The sequence below is a fragment of the Mobula hypostoma genome, chromosome 7 (assembly GCF_963921235.1).
Source record: "Mobula hypostoma chromosome 7, sMobHyp1.1, whole genome shotgun sequence".
Taxonomy (NCBI): Eukaryota; Metazoa; Chordata; class Chondrichthyes; order Myliobatiformes; family Myliobatidae; genus Mobula; species Mobula hypostoma.
The window spans coordinates 175,197,056-175,214,121 of record NC_086103.1 but is presented as its reverse complement, the minus strand read 5'-3'; positions in this window follow the sequence as shown (position 1 = coordinate 175,214,121).

Below are 17,066 nucleotides of genomic sequence, written 5' to 3'. Positions count from 1 at the left end.
CATTATCAATACTCTTCAGTGTTTGCATAACCAGGACTGGTGATATGCACCAGCTGCTGATACAACCATCCACCACCTGCTCCCATGGCTTCACATAACCTTGTTTAAGGGGGCTAGGCAAGTGTTACATCTTGCCCAAGGGTACTCTGCAGGCTAGAATATGGAAGGAGTGTCTTACACCTCCTCTGGTAAAAATTTACCTTCACCCTTCCACCCATTCAGCATCTACAGAGAGTAATAAAGAGCTGACATTTCAGGCCAAGACCCATCATTAGGACACATTGTGTAGCAGCCTTTAGGCCCACCAAATCCATGGGGACACTATTGTCCAGCTCCAATCATGCCATTTTTCCTCATTAGAACTGCATCTGTACCTCTTATGCCTTGCCTAATGAGGTTCCTATCTAAATGTCTCATAAGCATATAATTCCACCACCTCCGATGGCAGCCAATTCTAGATGCCACTCCTGCATACAATACGTACCCCTCAACCCCCCTCCTTTAAAATTTCTGCCTCTGTCTATGCCTGCACCTCTTATTTCCCCTACAAAAAAAAATTCTGATTATCTGTCCTATCTATGTTTCTCGGATTTTACAATGCTTCTCAGCCTCCTTCGTTCCAGGAAAAACAATTTATCCAATTTTTCCTCATAACTAAAGCACAATAAATTGATCCATTGATAACAAATGTATGTCAGTAGCTCTACTTCATTAGGACCTTGGGGATAGGAGCTACGGAAAGGGTGGGTAATGTAGCAGGATCTTCTTTTGAGTCAGTATGGGTAGAAGTCAGGAACAGGAAGGGAGCAGTTACTCTACTGGGAGTATTCTATAGGCCCCCTGGTAGCAGCAGAGATACCCAGGAGCAGATTGGGAGGAAGATTTTGGAAAGGTGCAAAAATAACAGGGTTGTTATCATGGGTGACTTCAACTTCCCTAATATTGATTGGCACCTTATTAGTTCCAATGGTTTAGACAGGGAGGAGTTTGTTAAGTGTGTCCAGGATGGATTCCTGTCACAGTTAATTGACAGGCTGACTAGAGGGAATGCCATACGAGATCTAGTATTAGGTAACGAACCGGGTCAGGTCACAGATCTCTGGAGGACAGTGACCACCGCTCCCTGGCCTTTAGCATTATCATGGAAAAAGGATAGAATCAGAGAGGACAGGAAAATTTTTAATTGAGGAAGGGCAAATTATGAGGCTATAAGGCTTGAACTTGTGGGTGTGAATTGGGATGATGTTTTTGCGGGAAATGTACTATGGACATGTGGTCAATGTTTAGGAATCTCTCGCAGGGTGTTAGGGATAAATTTATCCCAGTGAGGAAGATAAAGAATGGTAGGGTGAACGAACCATGGGTGACAAGTGAGGTGGAAAATCTAGTCAGGTGGAAGAAGGCAGCATACATGAGGTTTAGGAAGCAAGGATCAGATGGGTCTATTGAGGAATATAGGGTAGCAAGAAAGGAGCTTAAGAAGGGGTTGTGAAGAGCAAGAAGGGGGCATGAGAAGGCCTTGGCGAGTAGGGTAAAGGAAAACCCCAAGGCATTCTTCAACTATGTGAAGAGCAAAAGGATGACAGGAGTCAAGATAGGACTGATTAGAGATAAAGGTGGGAAGATGTGCCTGGAGGCTGTGGAAGTGAGCAAGATCCTCAATGAATACTTCTGTTCGGTATTCACCAGTGAGAGGGAACTTGATGACAGTGAGGACAATATGAGTGAGGTTGATGTTCTGGGGCATGTTGATATTAGGGGAGAGGAGGTGTTGGAGTTGTTAAAATATATTAGGATGGATAATACCTCGGGGCCAGATGGAATATTCCCCAGGCTGCTCTACAAGGTGAGGGAAGAGATTGCTGAGGCTCTGGCTATGATCTTTATGTCCTCATTGTCCACGGGAATGGTACAGGAGGATTGGTGGAGGTGAATGTTGTCCCCTTGTTCAAAAAAGGTAGTAGGGATAGTCTGGGTAATTATAGACCAGTGAGCCTTGCATCTGTAGTGGGAAAGCTGTTGAAAAAGATTCTTAGAGATAGGATCTATGGGCATTTAAAGAATCATGGTCTGATCAGGGACAGTTAGCATGGCTTTGTGAAGGGCAGGTTATGTCTAACAAGCCTGATAAAGTTCTTTGAGGAGGTGACCAGTGGATGTGGTCTATATGGATTTTAGTAAGGAATTTGACAAGGTTCCAAATGGTAGGCTTATTCAGAAAGTCAGAAGGTATGGGATCCAGGGAAGTTTGGCAAGGTGGATTCAGAATTGGCTTGCCTACAGAGAGCAGAGGGTCATGGTGGAGGGTGTACATTCGGACTGGAGGGTTGTGACTAGTGGTGTCCCACAAGAATCGGTTCTGGGACCTCTACTTTTCGTGATTTTTATTAACGACCTGGATGTGGGGGTAGAAGAGTGGGTTGGCAAGTTTACAGACAATACAAAGGTTGGTGGTGTTGTGGATAGTGTAGAGGATTGTCGAAGATTGCCCAGAGACATTGATAGGATGCAGAAGTGGGCTGAGAAGTGGCAGATGGAGTTCAACCTGGAGAAGTGTGAGGTGGTACACTTTGGAAGGACAAATTCCAAGGCAGGGTACAAAGTAATTGGCAGGATACTTGGTAGTGTGAAGGAGCCGAGGGATCTGGGGGTACATGTTCACAGATCACTGAAAGTTACCTCACAGGTAGATAGGGTAGTTAAGAAAGCTTATGGAGTGTCAGCTTTCATAAGTCGAGAGATAGAGTTTAAGAGTCGCGATGTAATGATGCAGCTCTATAAAACTCTGGTTAGGCCACACTTGGAGTACTGTGTCTAGTTCTGGTCGCCTCACTATAGGACGAATGTGGAAGCATTGGAAAGGGTACAGAGGAGATTTACCAGGATGCTGCCTGGTTTAGAGAGTATGCATTATGATCAGAGATTAAGGGAGCTAGGGCTTTACTCTCTGCAGAGAAGCAGGATGAGAGGAGATATGATAGAGGTTTACAAGATATTAAGAGGAATAGATAGAGTGGTCAGCCAGCGCCTCTTCCCCAGGGCACCACTGCTCAATACAAGAGGACATGGCTTTAAGGGAAGTAGTGGGAAAATCAAAGGGGATATTAGAGGAAGGTTTTTTACTCAGAGAGTGGTTGGTGCGTGGAATGCACTGCCTGAGTCAGTGGTGGAGGCAGATACACCAGTGAAATTTAAGAGACTACTAGTCAGGTATATGGAGGAATTTAAGGTGGGGAGTTATATGGGAGGTAGGGTTTAAGGGCCGGCACAACATTGTAGGCTGAAGGGCCTGTACTGTGCTGTACTATTCTATGTTCTATGTTCTATGATAATGGTATGCTACCAAAGCTTCTTGCAAGTTTCTGTAGATGTACAGGGGAGAGCACTCTAATTGGTCGCATCCCCGCTTGGTGTGGAGGCTCCACTGTGCAGGAGTGCAAAAGGGTGCAGAGAGCTGTAGCCTCAGTCAGCTCCATCACGGGCACAAGCCTTCCCGTCACTGAGCTTCCTTAAGAAGGGTTCAAAGTGAGAGTTCAAATTTTTCATGAAGTGTAACTGTTATAGAGATGCATGCCTTCTCCGTTACTGCATCAATAGCTAAGAGGGCAGGATAGATCCTCAGAGATGTCAAAGCCCAGGGACTTGAAACTGCTCACCTTTTCTAACACTGTCTCCTCAATAACAACGGTATGTGTTGAGCTGACTTCCCCTTCCTGAAGTCCATAATTAATCCTTGGGTCTTGTTGATATTGAGTGCAAAGTTGTTACTGAAATATAACTCCACTAGCCAATCCATCTCACTCTTATTTGCCTCTTAATCGCCGTCTGAAACTCTGCCACAATAGTGGCATCATTGATGAATTTATCAAGCTGAACTGTATATACATATAAGCATACCCTCATTCTCCTCATGGTTGCCTCACTGGTGAACCAATTGGCTTTTGTATCAAGATACCGGGTAAGAGACCCGTGCATCTGTTAGTTCATGATTAAACGTTCTGCTCTGCTCTGCAGTGCAATGAATGCTAAAAGAGGACTGTCAAATGCGGCAGGGAGATTTTCCCCGAAGTTTTGTAAATGCATAATAAATGGCTTAATTAATGCTTCAGTGTGGTAGCTTAGTTTGAAAAATGTCGCTGCCATAATAACTTAATTGTGCTGCTCTTCAACAGTGCCATCACAACACAATATGCTGTCAGTGACCAAACCTTAGTAGCCAATGTTAACACTTCAATACCATGCACAGTCAGTAGCAAGGCATTGAGATTCCTGCTTGTCCCAATTGTTTATTGCTTCTATAATCTTCACCAGCTCTCCAACCTCCCTTGAAATCTCAAAGTTCAAACTTGAAAGTATATTTATTACCAGAGTACATAAATGTCACCAGATACAACCCTGAGATTCGTTTTCTTGTGGCTATTCCCAATACATACAAAGAAACACAACGGAATCAGTGAAAACCCACACATGATATAGACAGAAAAACAACTAATGTGTAAAATACAATAATCTTTGCAAATACAAAAGTAATAATAAAAAAATAAACAAATAAATATCGAGAACATGAATTGTGAAGTCCTTAAGAGTGAGACCATAGAGTGTGGAATTATTTCAATGTTGATGTGAGTGAAGTTACATCCTCTGGATCCTTATGGTTGAGGGGTAATAGCTGTTCCTGAACCTGTTGGTATGGGATCTGAGGTTCCTGTACCTCTTCCCTGATGGAAGCAGTGAGAAAGCATTGCTCACCGCTTGGTGGGCTGGATGGTGGGGGTCCTTTTTGGGTGGATGCTACTTTCCTGCGACAGGGCTCTTTGTACATGTGCTCAATGTTGGGAAGGGCTTTACTGTGATGGACTGGGCTGTATCCACTACTTTTTGTAGGATCTCGGTTCAAGGGCACCGGTGTTCCCATATCAGGGCATGATGGAACCAGTCAGTATACTCTTCACCATGCATCTGTTGGAGTTTGGTAAAGTTTTAGATGAACTGCTGAATCTGCACAATCTTCTAAGAAAGTAGAGGGGCTATCGTGCCTTCTTTGTAATGATAGTTACGTGCTGGACCCAGGACTGATAATGTGCTCCTATAATTATCATGTCTTCAATACTGCAGAGAGCTATAGGCAAAGATTTATATACTATGGACATAGGCCCTTTGGCCCATCTGTTGTGTGCTGGACAAGATAACAATCCAATTGAGTTTAATTTGCCAGCATTTGACCGATGCCTCTCTAAACCTTTCCTATCATTTATCTGCCCAATTGTCTTTAATAATTTGGTATTGGATCTGCCTCAAGCACTTCCTCTGGCAGCTCATCCCACAAACATACCACCCACTATATAAAAAAAGTCACCCTCATTCCTATTAAATCATCTACTCTCACCTTAAAATTATGCCCACTTGTTCTTGTTTCTCCACTTCTGGAAGAAAGACTGAGTCTAGCTACCCTATCCATGACCCTCACGATTTTATAAACATCAATGATATTATAGGGTCACGCATATAGAAAAGTCAGCACATAAACAGGCCCTTTGGCCCATCTAGCCCATGCCGAACCATTTAAGTTGCCAATTTCCATTGACTTGCACTGGGACCATAGCCCTCCATTCCCCTTCCATCCACGTACCTATCCAAACTTCTCTTAAACATTGAAAATGAGCTCACATGCACAACCTGTGCTGGCAGCTCATTCCACACTCTCACGACCCCTCTTATCAACTTTCATTCTCCAATAATCTAAGGAATAAAGTCCCAGCCTGCCCAACACTGCCCTAAAACTTAGTCCCCCACGTCCCGGCAACAATTTTTCTGCACTCTTTCACGTTTAATAACATCTTTCTGATAGCAGAATGACCAAATCCGTAGATAACACTGCAAGTGCAGCCTTACTAGAGTTTTGTGCATCTACACCTAGACCTCCCAACTTGTGCACACATCTTGGTCCACCATGGGTACAAATCTCCCTTCTATTGACTGCATTTCTGAACAGCCTCTCAACTCATGAACACTACCTGTTTTGTACGATTTATTTTTAAAATATAGATGCAGAGCCACTTTATTAGGTACACCTATACATCTGCACATCAGCAACATAGAAACATAGGAAACCTACAGCACAATACAGGCCCTTCAGCCCACAACGCTGGGCCAAACATGTACTTACTATAACCGTCAGGCTTGGCCAGCACGTGTTCATCTAGGGCAAAACAACTTCTGGCCCCGCCAAACTGAGAAATCTCATTTGTGTGTTTGCTGAGTGATATGTTGCCCGGTTACAAATCCGCACCGCAAAATATCCGACAGTACACCATATGCAATTAAGTGATTGCACTTTATAAATCTTAATCTGGATATAGCGTTAATAAAGAAAATAAAAAGAAAAAAGGCCCATTTTATGGAAAAAGTCAAAAGTGCACGTTGGATCTCACATTCATCAACCATCGACCTCCTCCAAACGTCACCGATCTTCGGACCCTCGCTGCCGGTCCACTCCATCCGGTGGTCTACCAGCTCTCTTCACACGTGTCTTTCTTCTTCTCTCGCTGACAAAAGACCACAAAAATATCTGTTCCCGACTCACAAGAAAGAACAACATTTCTCCCATTGGACCACATACATTCCAAAGCCCCGTTATCTCTAGTCATAACCCAGACCTTGCCGCTACAGAGAAACCATTACATTAGCAGTGAAACCTTGCAGAGGGGCCATTACAATAGCAGTGAAACCTTACAGCGTGTTACATTACTTAGAAATTATCTAGGGTTACCCACAGCCCTCTACTTTTCTAAGCTCCATGTAGCCATCCAGGGGTCTCTTAAAAGACCCTATAGTTTCCGCCTCCACCACCGCCGCCGGCAGCCCATTCCACGCACTCACCACGGTCTATGCGTAAAAAACTTACCTCTGACATCTCCTCTGTACCTACGTCCAAGCACCTGTACGGGGTCTTTCTTTTGTTACATTTAAAATGGCGATTTTGTTATGTTAATCTGGGGAATGCGGCTTTGTTGTGTTTTAACGCTGCAGAGAGTTTGCGCTAACAGTTTGTTTTACTTTAAAATGATGATAACAAGGTTCTATTAGCCAATGGGTGGTTATATATCGTTTTGTTTTCGGATGCCATGCTGTATGATATGACTGTGGAGTGGGTTTTGGCGGGGAGTCAGAGGAGAGACGAGGAGGACGGCGGACGTGCGGAGAGGCTCCGGTCGATCACTCAGGGTGGTCCCGAGCCGTGAGTGGACGGAATTCGGGTGGTCGTCTGACGTCGAATTGAGCTCCAACGGTAGCACGTGAAGAACTTGGACTTTGATAAGTGTTGGCGCCTTTTTTTTCCATTACTTTCCTCTCTGTATCAAATGCATATTAGTGTCATAGAATTAGTAATATCTATAAAGTGTATTTGTTAAAATTTACTGGGTGTGCTGGCTGATGATTGATGTTTGTGATTGATTCGGGCGGCGACTAACCCTGAGGGGAGTGTTGAAGCAGGTGCTGGGCGGGATTTCCCCTAGACATACACGAGCCAATATAATGGAACGTTACACACCTTAAAACTGTGCCCGTTCGTGTTAGTCATTTCAGCCCTGGGAAAAAAGCCTCTGACTATCCACATGATCAATGCCTCTCATCATCTTATACACTTCTATCAGGTCATCTCGCATCCTCTGTCACTCCAAGGAGAAAAGGCCAAGTTCACTCAACCTATTTCTCATAAGGCATGCTCCCCAATTCAGGCAACATCCTTGTAAATCTCCTCTGCACCCTTTCTATCGTCAGCACATATCTAATCATCTTGTTCGGCACACAACAGATGGGCCAAAGGGCCTATGTCCATAGAATATTAATGCAATTATCTAATCAGCCAATCACGTGTCAGTAACTCAAAGTATAAAAGCATGCAGACATGGTCAAGAGGTTCAGCTGTTATGCAGAACAAACATCAGAATGGGGAAGAAATGTGATCTAAGTGATTTTGACCATGGTGCCAGGGTGATTTGAGTATCTCAGAAACTGCTGATCTTCTGGGATTTTCACGCACAATAGTCTCTAGAGCAGCAGTTCCCAATATGAGGGCCAAGGACCCCTTGCTTAATGGTTTTGGTCCATGGCACAAAATAAGGGTGGGAACCCCTGCTCTAGGGTTTACAGAGAATGTTGCAAAAAAAAAACAAAAAAATCTAGTGAGTGGTAGTTCTGTGGGCAAAAATATCTTGTCAATGAGAGGGTTCAGAGGAGAATGGACAGAATGGTTCAAGTTGACAGGAAGGTGACAGATAGTTTGTATCCTTATCACCCCCCAACTCTCCATTTTCTGCAGGGATCACTTTCTCATCCATTCATTCCTTCCCGCTAATCTCCCTCCTGGTACTTAGCCCTGCAAGTGACAGAAATGCTACACCTGCCCACTTATCTCCATTTTGAGCCTCACATAGTCCTTCCAGGTGAGGCAACACTTCACCTGTGAATCTGTTGATGTCGGCTCTTGCGCCCAGTGCTACTGCAGCCTCCTCTATTTTGGTGAGACCGACGTAAATTGATGGACTGCTTTGTCAAGCACCTCTTCTGCATCCACCAAAAGCAGAATTTCCCAGTGGACAATCATTTTCCTGTTCCGACATGCCTGTCCATAGCCACCTTTTTTGCCACGTTGAGGCCACTCTCAGGGTGGAGGAGCAACATCTCATATTCCGACCTGATGGCATGAACATCGATTTCTCGTTCCAGTAAGTTATTTTTCCCTCCTCCGTCCCTCTTCTATTATTCCCCACTCTGGTCTCTTACTTCTTCTCTCCACCTGTCCAGCACCCCCCCCTGGGTCCCCTCCTCCTTCCCTTCTAGTTTTATCCCTTCACTGAGGACCTGATTCACAACTTATACTGCACTCCCTGAAGAAAATCTCAAAAGAAAGTTGGTCTATTGTAGATACTGATATAGAAGTTCTTTCAGAGTTCCTAGATCTAAGTTACAATAACTGGATGACCATCTTTGTATGATAATACAACTTTATATCTTTATACTTTATTGTCGCCAGACAATTGATACTAGAACATACAATCATCACAGCGATATTTGATTCTGTGCTTCCCGCTCCCTGGAGTACAAGTCGATAGTAAATATTAAAAACTTAAATTATAAATCATAAATAGAAAATAGAAAATGGAAAGTAAGGCAGTGCAAAAAAACGAGAGGCAGGTCTGGATATTTGGAGGGTATGGCCCAGATCCGGGTCAGGATCCGTTCAGCAGTCTTATCACAGTTGGAAAGAAGCTATTCCCAAATCTGGCCATACGAGAGTTCAAGCTCCTGAGCCTTCTCCCGGAGGGAAGAGGGATGAAAAGTGTGTTGGTTGGGTGAGTTGTGCCCTTGATTATCCTGGCAGTACTGCTCCAACAGTGTACAGTGTAAAGTGAGTCCAAGGATGGAAGATTGGTTTGTGTGATGTGCTGGGCTGTGTTCACGATCTTCTGCAGCTTCTTACAGAATTGGACAGGACAACTTCCATACCAGGTTGTGATGCACCCTAGAAGAATGCTTGAAAGATTAAAGATTATCTTTAAAGCATTAAAGATTAAAGATTATCTCTATAAAGTTTAGCTTTATTTGTTACATGTATATTGAAATTGTATATTGTTTATAAACATGTACATTGAAGAGAGATGATGTCATTAATCAGGAAATAGCAACTTGAATTTCTGGAACGTGTACTGAAGAAAGAGAAGCTCGAATAGCTTGCAGTGATGGGAAAAACTGATGGAAGAAAAAGTTGCTGTCAACAGCACGTGACATTCATGAGTTACGTCAAGGGATGGACAGGCAAAAGTTTTGAAAAGCTCATTAGAGCTTCTCAGATTAAAGACAAATGGAAGACCATGACTGCTCATGTCATACAACTCAGCACATAATGATGATGATATTCAAACATTGAAACTTAACAATGAGGAGTGTTGTTTGCGTCAATGACCAACACAGTCCGATGATGTGCTGGGGAGCATCCCACATGTGTCGCCATGCTTCCAGCGCCAATATAGAATTGACACAATTTACTAATCCTAACCTGTACAGCTTGGGAATATGGGAGGAAACTGGGGTACCTGGTGGAAACCCATGCAGTCACAGGGAGACGTGCAAACTCCTTACAGACAGTGGCAGGAATTAAACCCAATCTGTGATCACAAGTGCTGCAAAGCATCATGCTAACTGCTATGCTATCATACCACTTGTTAGCTGTTTGAGCATCCCCTTGTGTGAACCTAGATCATAGACATTTACAGCACACTATACGTTCTTCACCCCATGAAGTTGTGTCAGCCTTTTAATCTACTCTCAGATTAATGTAAACCTTCCCTCCCACGTACAGCACTCCTCTATTTTCCTATCATCCACATGCCTATCAAAGAGTCTCTTAAATGTCCATAATTATTTCACCTCTACCAACATCCCTGGCAGTGCATTCCACACACTCACCATTCTCTGTGTAAAAAACTTAACTCTAACTTCCCTCTAATCACCTCAAGACTATGCCCTCTCATAGTAGCCATCTCCCCTAGGAAAAAGAAGTCTCTGGCTACCCACTTGATCTATGCCTCTTATTATCTTCTACACCTCTATCAAGTTTCCACTTATCCTCCTTCGCTCCAAAGAGAAAAGCTCGTGCCCACTCAACCTATTCTCATAAGACGGGCCCTCTAGTCCAGGCAGCATCCTCTTATTGACCTTAAAGCCAGTGGCTATCCACTAGATCAATGTGTGGCTTAGTGTTTAATAATTACCTTGTGATTGGTTTAGGTGAAGCAGGTAGGAGGAGGTTGATGTGGGACATTGATGATCCTTTCCCCTATTACTTATTTGTTTGTTTGTTTATTTTATTTAGAGATACAGCATGTGCAGGCCCTTCTGGCCCAATGAGCTGTTCTGCCCATTAACTGACCTGTTTAACACTAGCCTGATCACAGGACAATTTACAACCACCAACGAGCCTACTGAACAACGAAGCTTTTGTTTGGTGGGAGAAATCCAGAGCACCCGGAGGAAACCCATGTGCTCATGGGGGAGAACATACACATTCCTTGCAGACGACGGCAGAACTGAACTCCAAGCCCCGGAACGTGCTGAGTTGTAACAACATTGCTCTAACTGCTACGCTACCATGCACCTCTTCTAAAACTCCTGGGGGGGGGCTGTCATCTGAAAGTCTCAAAATCTAAGATTGACAGCGTTTGCAAGGGCAAAAAAAATTACAGGTTATTGAGCAAAAGCATATAAATGAATTAAGAGGCAGAACTGTTCTGATCTAATTGAATAATGGAACAGGCTCCAGGGATTAAATGTCCCATTTCTGTTTTCCTGCCTCAGTGCTGCATACAAAACTTTGGAAGTTGACAAGGGTTATGAAACTGTTTCAGCTTGTGCACATTCAGGAAAATCAGCAATTTTACCCCTGAAAGAATTCTTTTGCTGCAATGCTCCTTATATTTGCTATTATGTATCCAAGGGTGAACATGACAAGGTTATGTAGAGCAATGTAAAATTTGTTAAATTATGATCATATTATACACTTAACCTCATAAGAAGCAAATTGCAGCTAGCTGCCACAACTCATGAAACGAAGAGTGTTTCTGTGAAGCTATGTGCACCACAGTCACTGAGATTGAGTTATATGTAACTTTAAAATTATTAAAATGGCAAATAGATGTAGGATTGCATTTTTCTCATTTCAATATATTCCCCATGATACTCAATCATTGCTTGTTTGTACGGCATTAAGCCATCCTTTATGGATTATATTACATAGACAAAAGCTCAAATATCATCAAGCAGAATTAGGTCATTAGGTCCATAGAGTCTTCTCCACCATTCCATCATGGATGATTTATGATCCCTCTCAATCCTATTTTCCTGCTTTCTCCCCATAACCTTTGACACCCTTACTAATCAAGAACCTATCAACCTCCACTTTAAATGTACCTAATGACTTGGCCTCCACAGTCGTTTGGGGCAATGAATTCCACAGATTCACCCAAAAGAGATTCCTCCTCATCTCTTTTGTTCCTCCTCACCTCATCCTTCTGTTGTGAAGCTGTGCCCTCTGTCCTGGACTGTTCCACTACTGGAAACATCCTCTCCAAGTCCACTCTGTGTAGGCCTTTCAATACTCAGTCAGTTACAGTGAGATCCATTCTCATTCTTCAGAGTCTTCAAAGTGTCCTCATATGTTAACTCTTTCATTCCTGGAATCATTCTTGTAAACATCCTTTGGACCCTCTCGAAAGCCAGTAGATATGTCTCTCCGAACATGCTCACAATACTGTAAACACAGTCTAATCAATTCCTTATAAAGGCCGGCTGGTGGCACAGTGACATCAGCGCTGGACTCCGGAGCGAAGGTTCTCGAGTTCGAACCCAGTCGGGCCGCTCCCGGGCACGCTTTCCATCCGTGCTGGGTTGAGTGTCGAGCTCGCAAATCAGCCTCATTAAAAAAAACACTGCGCTGTGAGAAGGACGTGGGGGACCACTCATAGAATCTTTCCTCCAAGACAACCACTTGAAAAAGTGGTCGCCGAGGCTCTGGCAGAGTATGGCACAGAAAAAATAATAAAGGCTTGATTTTATATTCTAGACCTCTCGAAATGAATGTTAACATTGCATTTTCCCACCTCTGCCATCAACCTGGAGGAAATTTGTTTAAGAGGGAGCTGTGCCACATAAGATCAACCTCTGCTGTTCCACAAAGAATGAGCAGGTGCGGCAAAAGGTGAGGCTGGGCAACCAAAAGATCCATCACCACAGCCACCACCTATTCTTGCTCACACTGCATCAAAATATATGGATCCCAAATCAGCCTCCTTAGGACCAACCGGTAGACAACCCCTTAGGAGAACATCATACTCGAGACAAGTGATTGCTCTACAATCCCTTCAGCAGCAGAGGGATCTTTTACTGAGTTCAATCAGCCACAGGTTTGCCTTTAGAAAGAAAAAAAGAAGAATTAAATCAAAAATTAAAATGGAGAAAGGAGGGGAAAAAATTCATTTTTATTTTGAGGTACTGTGTGGAATAGACTCTTCCAGCCCTTTGAGCTGTGCTGCCCAGTAACCCATCCACCCCAACCCCCGACCTAATCCTAACCTAATCATGGCACAATTTAGATTAGATTAGATTAGATTAGATTATGAGGACACACAGTCCTCTTTTATTGTCATTTAGTAATGCATGCATTAAGAAATGATACAATATTCCTCCGGTGTGATATCACAGAAATACAGGACAGACCAAGATTGAAAAACTGACAAAACCTACATAATTATAACATATAGTTACAACAGTGCAACAATACCGTAACTTGATGAAGAACAGGCCATGGGCACAGTAAAAAAGTTCAAAGTCTCTTGAGAGTCCCACATCTCATGCAGATGGGAGAAGGAAGAAAACTCTCCCTGCCATGTCCAACCACAGTCCGACTCTGAGTCCGTCCAAAAACTTCGAGCCTCCGACCAGCCCTCCGACACCAAGCACCGAGCACCATCTCTGCCGAGCGCTTCGACCCCAGCCTCGGCTGCCAGCAGCAGGCAAAGCCGAGGATTTGGGGTCTTCTCTCCGGAGATTCTTGATTGCACAGTAGCAGCGGCAGCGAACCGGGCATTTCAGAAGTTTCTCCAGATGTTCCTCCGTGCTTCTTACGGCTGTCTCCATCAAATCAGAATTGTGCACGGTACCCTATTTAACAAATACGATATCATTCCACTGGAGAGGCTGTGCGTGCTGCATCGCGCCACCATCTTCTCCTCCCACCTCCAATGACCAATTAACAAATAGCCAATTAATTTACAAGGATATTGCCAGGACTGGAGGACCTGAGTTACAAGAAAAGATTGAACTGGTTAGGACTTCATTCCTTAGAACGTTGAAGATTGAGGAAGAGATTTGATAGAGGTATACAAAATTATGAGGTGTATAGAGAGGGTAAAGGAAAGCAGACTTTTTCCACTGAGGTTGAGTGGGACTATAATTAGAGGTCATAGGTTAAGGGTGAAAGCTGAAAAGTTTAATGGGAACATGAGGGGAAACTTCTTCACTCAGAGGGTGTGCAATGAGTTGCCAGTGCAAATGGTGCGTCCAAGCTCGATTTCAACATTTAAGAGAAATTTTGATAGGTATGTGGATGGGAGGGGTACGCAGGGCTATGGTCCTGGTGTAGGTTAATGGGACTAAGTAGTTTAAATTTTTTGGCATGGACTAGATGGGCTGAAGGGCCTGTTTCTTTGCTGAACTTTTCTATGATTCCGTGACTCTATGACTCTACTAATCGGTACGTCTTTGGACTGTGGGAGGAAACCCATGCATTCCACAGGGATGGCATACAGAGTCCTTACAGAGGACACTGGAATTGAATTATGAACTCCAATACCCCAAGTTGTTGTAATAGTGTCGTGCTAACTGCTACAATCCTGTAGCAAGGAAGAAACAAAGAAGAAAACATGAGGGAGAAAGGATGAGGACTGAATGGAACTGAAATTTAGGGATAATTATAGGCACTGCTGAGAAGGAATGAATTCATTGGCAGTGATACTTGTAATGGTGTCATAGAACCTGTGACTGAAACGCCTTCTTAACATTTGCTCGAGGATCACTAGGCAAGAATTCCCTTGACTGAAATTCTACATGCTCTCATCAGTCAGTCTTGTTGATACACAGAGGAATGGGCACAGTGCCCAGAAGTGCAGAAACACGTGGGCAATGGCATTGAACACAAAATCGCACTGACTGCATACCTGGGAGAATAGCAACAAGCCAGTGGATCCCTGAAACCATTTCTCCCAGGCTGCAGATCATTCAGAGATGTTGATCCAATGTGTGAATGTTAGCATTAATTGCTCCCCCTAAGTACCCTTGAGAAGGTAGAGATGAGCTATCTTCACGAAACATTGCAGAGTCAGTCTGCTGAATGTTCACCCACAGTGCCATTGGGCAGTTCGATAGAGGATTTTGACTCAGTACTGCTGGAGTTGGACAATGTTTTTCCAAATCGGAACTCTTTCTTTCTTTCTTTAGCTCTTTCTTTCCTTCCTTTTCTTTCCTTCTTTTCTTCTTTCATCTTTCTTTCCATCTTTTTTCTTTCCTTCCTTCTATCCTTCCTTCTTTCTTTTTCTTTTTACCTTTCTTCCCTTTTCTTTATTTTTTTCTTTCCATCTTTCTTTCATTCATTCCTTCTTTCCTTCCTTCTTTCTATCTTTCTTTCTTTCCTTTCTTCATTCTTTCTTTCTGTTTCTCCTTTCATTCCTCTTTTCTTTTTCTTTCTTGATGCAGCATGGTAATGAGCCCTCACAGCCCAATGATTCCATGTTGCCCAGTTACACCTATGTGGCCAATTAACCTCCTAATGTCTTTGGAATGTAGGAAAGCAGAGCAGCCAGAGGAAACCCACTCAGTCGAAGGGAGAATGTACAATCACCTCATGGATGGCAACGGAATTGACCCTGGGTCACTGGCAATGTAATAGCGTTATGCTAACTGTTGTGGAACAATGCTGCCCTTTTGTGCCTGTAGTAGTCTGAGTTCATGTAGGCCAGGATTTGGGAGATGTTGGAGTTACCTAGATGGGCAACTGCAGTGCATATTATAGGTCAGAGTTCAAAGTGAATTTATATTCAAAAAGATATATGTCACCATATTTTTAGGCATCCGTTAGTCTTGCGAGACCATGGAGCTGTGCCTGGAAAGTCTTCACTCTCCAGAGGGCAGGCTTGGGCAACGTTTTATGGAAGACCGGCAGTTGCCCATGCTGCAAGTCTCCCCTCTCCATGACACCAATGTTGTCCAAGGGAAGGGCAAGGGCCGATACATCTTGGCGCCAGTGTCATTGCAGAGCACTGTGTGGTTAGATGCCTTGCTCAAGGACACAACACACTGCCTCAGCTGGAGCTCGAACTCATGACCTTCAGGAATACAGTGCAACACTGTACAGCTCTGGGCCTCAGAGTTCAGAGTTCAAATCCAGCATCCACTGTAAGAAAGTTTGTACATTCTTCCTGTGGGCATGTGGGTTTCCTCCAAGTACTCCAGTTTCACTGCACAGTCCAAAGATGTACCAATTAATAGGTTAGCTGGTCATCAAAAATTGTCCTGTGGTTAGGCAAGGGTTAAATCAGTGTGCTGCAGGGCGACGTGGCTCTGTGCCCTGCGCTGCTTCTTTAAATGAATAATAAATAAAAATACACACAAATACTGACAAAAACAATGTGCAAACAAGACAAACCATGCAAATATAGACAAACAAGCAAACAAGTCAATAAATAAATAACAGAGAGCATGTGTTCTGGAGTCATTGGACACGAGTCCATAAGTTGTGGAATCAGTTCAGTGCTGAGGTGCGTGAAGTTATCTACGCCGGTTCAGGGGCCAAATGGTTGAAGGGTAATAACTCTTCCTGAACCTGCTGGTGTGGGACCAAAGGCTCTTATGCCTCCCACCCAATGACAGCAACAACAAGGGAGCATAGCCTGGGTGGTGAGGGCATCTTGCTGATGTAATGGATACTGATTTCTTGTAGATGTGGTCAGTGGCAGGGAAAGGTTTTGCTATGATAAACTGGACTGCATCCACCACCTTTACCATTCATGGGTACTGATGACATGTTAGGGCTGTACTTATCTAGATATTTGGTGAGGAAGTCTTATGGTACCCTAGCTTTCATCAGCTGAGGCATTGGGTAGAGTCCTTGGGCATAGAGCATACAGAAACATCTCCTCAGGATGAGGGTCTTGGCCTGAAACATCAACTGTTTACTCTTTTCCATAGATTCTGCATGGCCTGTTGTGTTCCTCCAGCATCTTGTGTGCATCCCATTGGCCTACTCCTGGTCCTCACACATCCATATTTCTCTCATCCATATACTTATGCAAACTTCTCTTAAATGTTGCAATCAAACATGCATCCACAAGAAGACCTGGAATGTCATATTACAGTTCTACCAAACATTGGCTAAGTTACACCTGGAGCAGTATGTATGCAGTTGTGACCATCACCTTAAAGAAGGATGTGATTAAGGACATAGAACATACAGC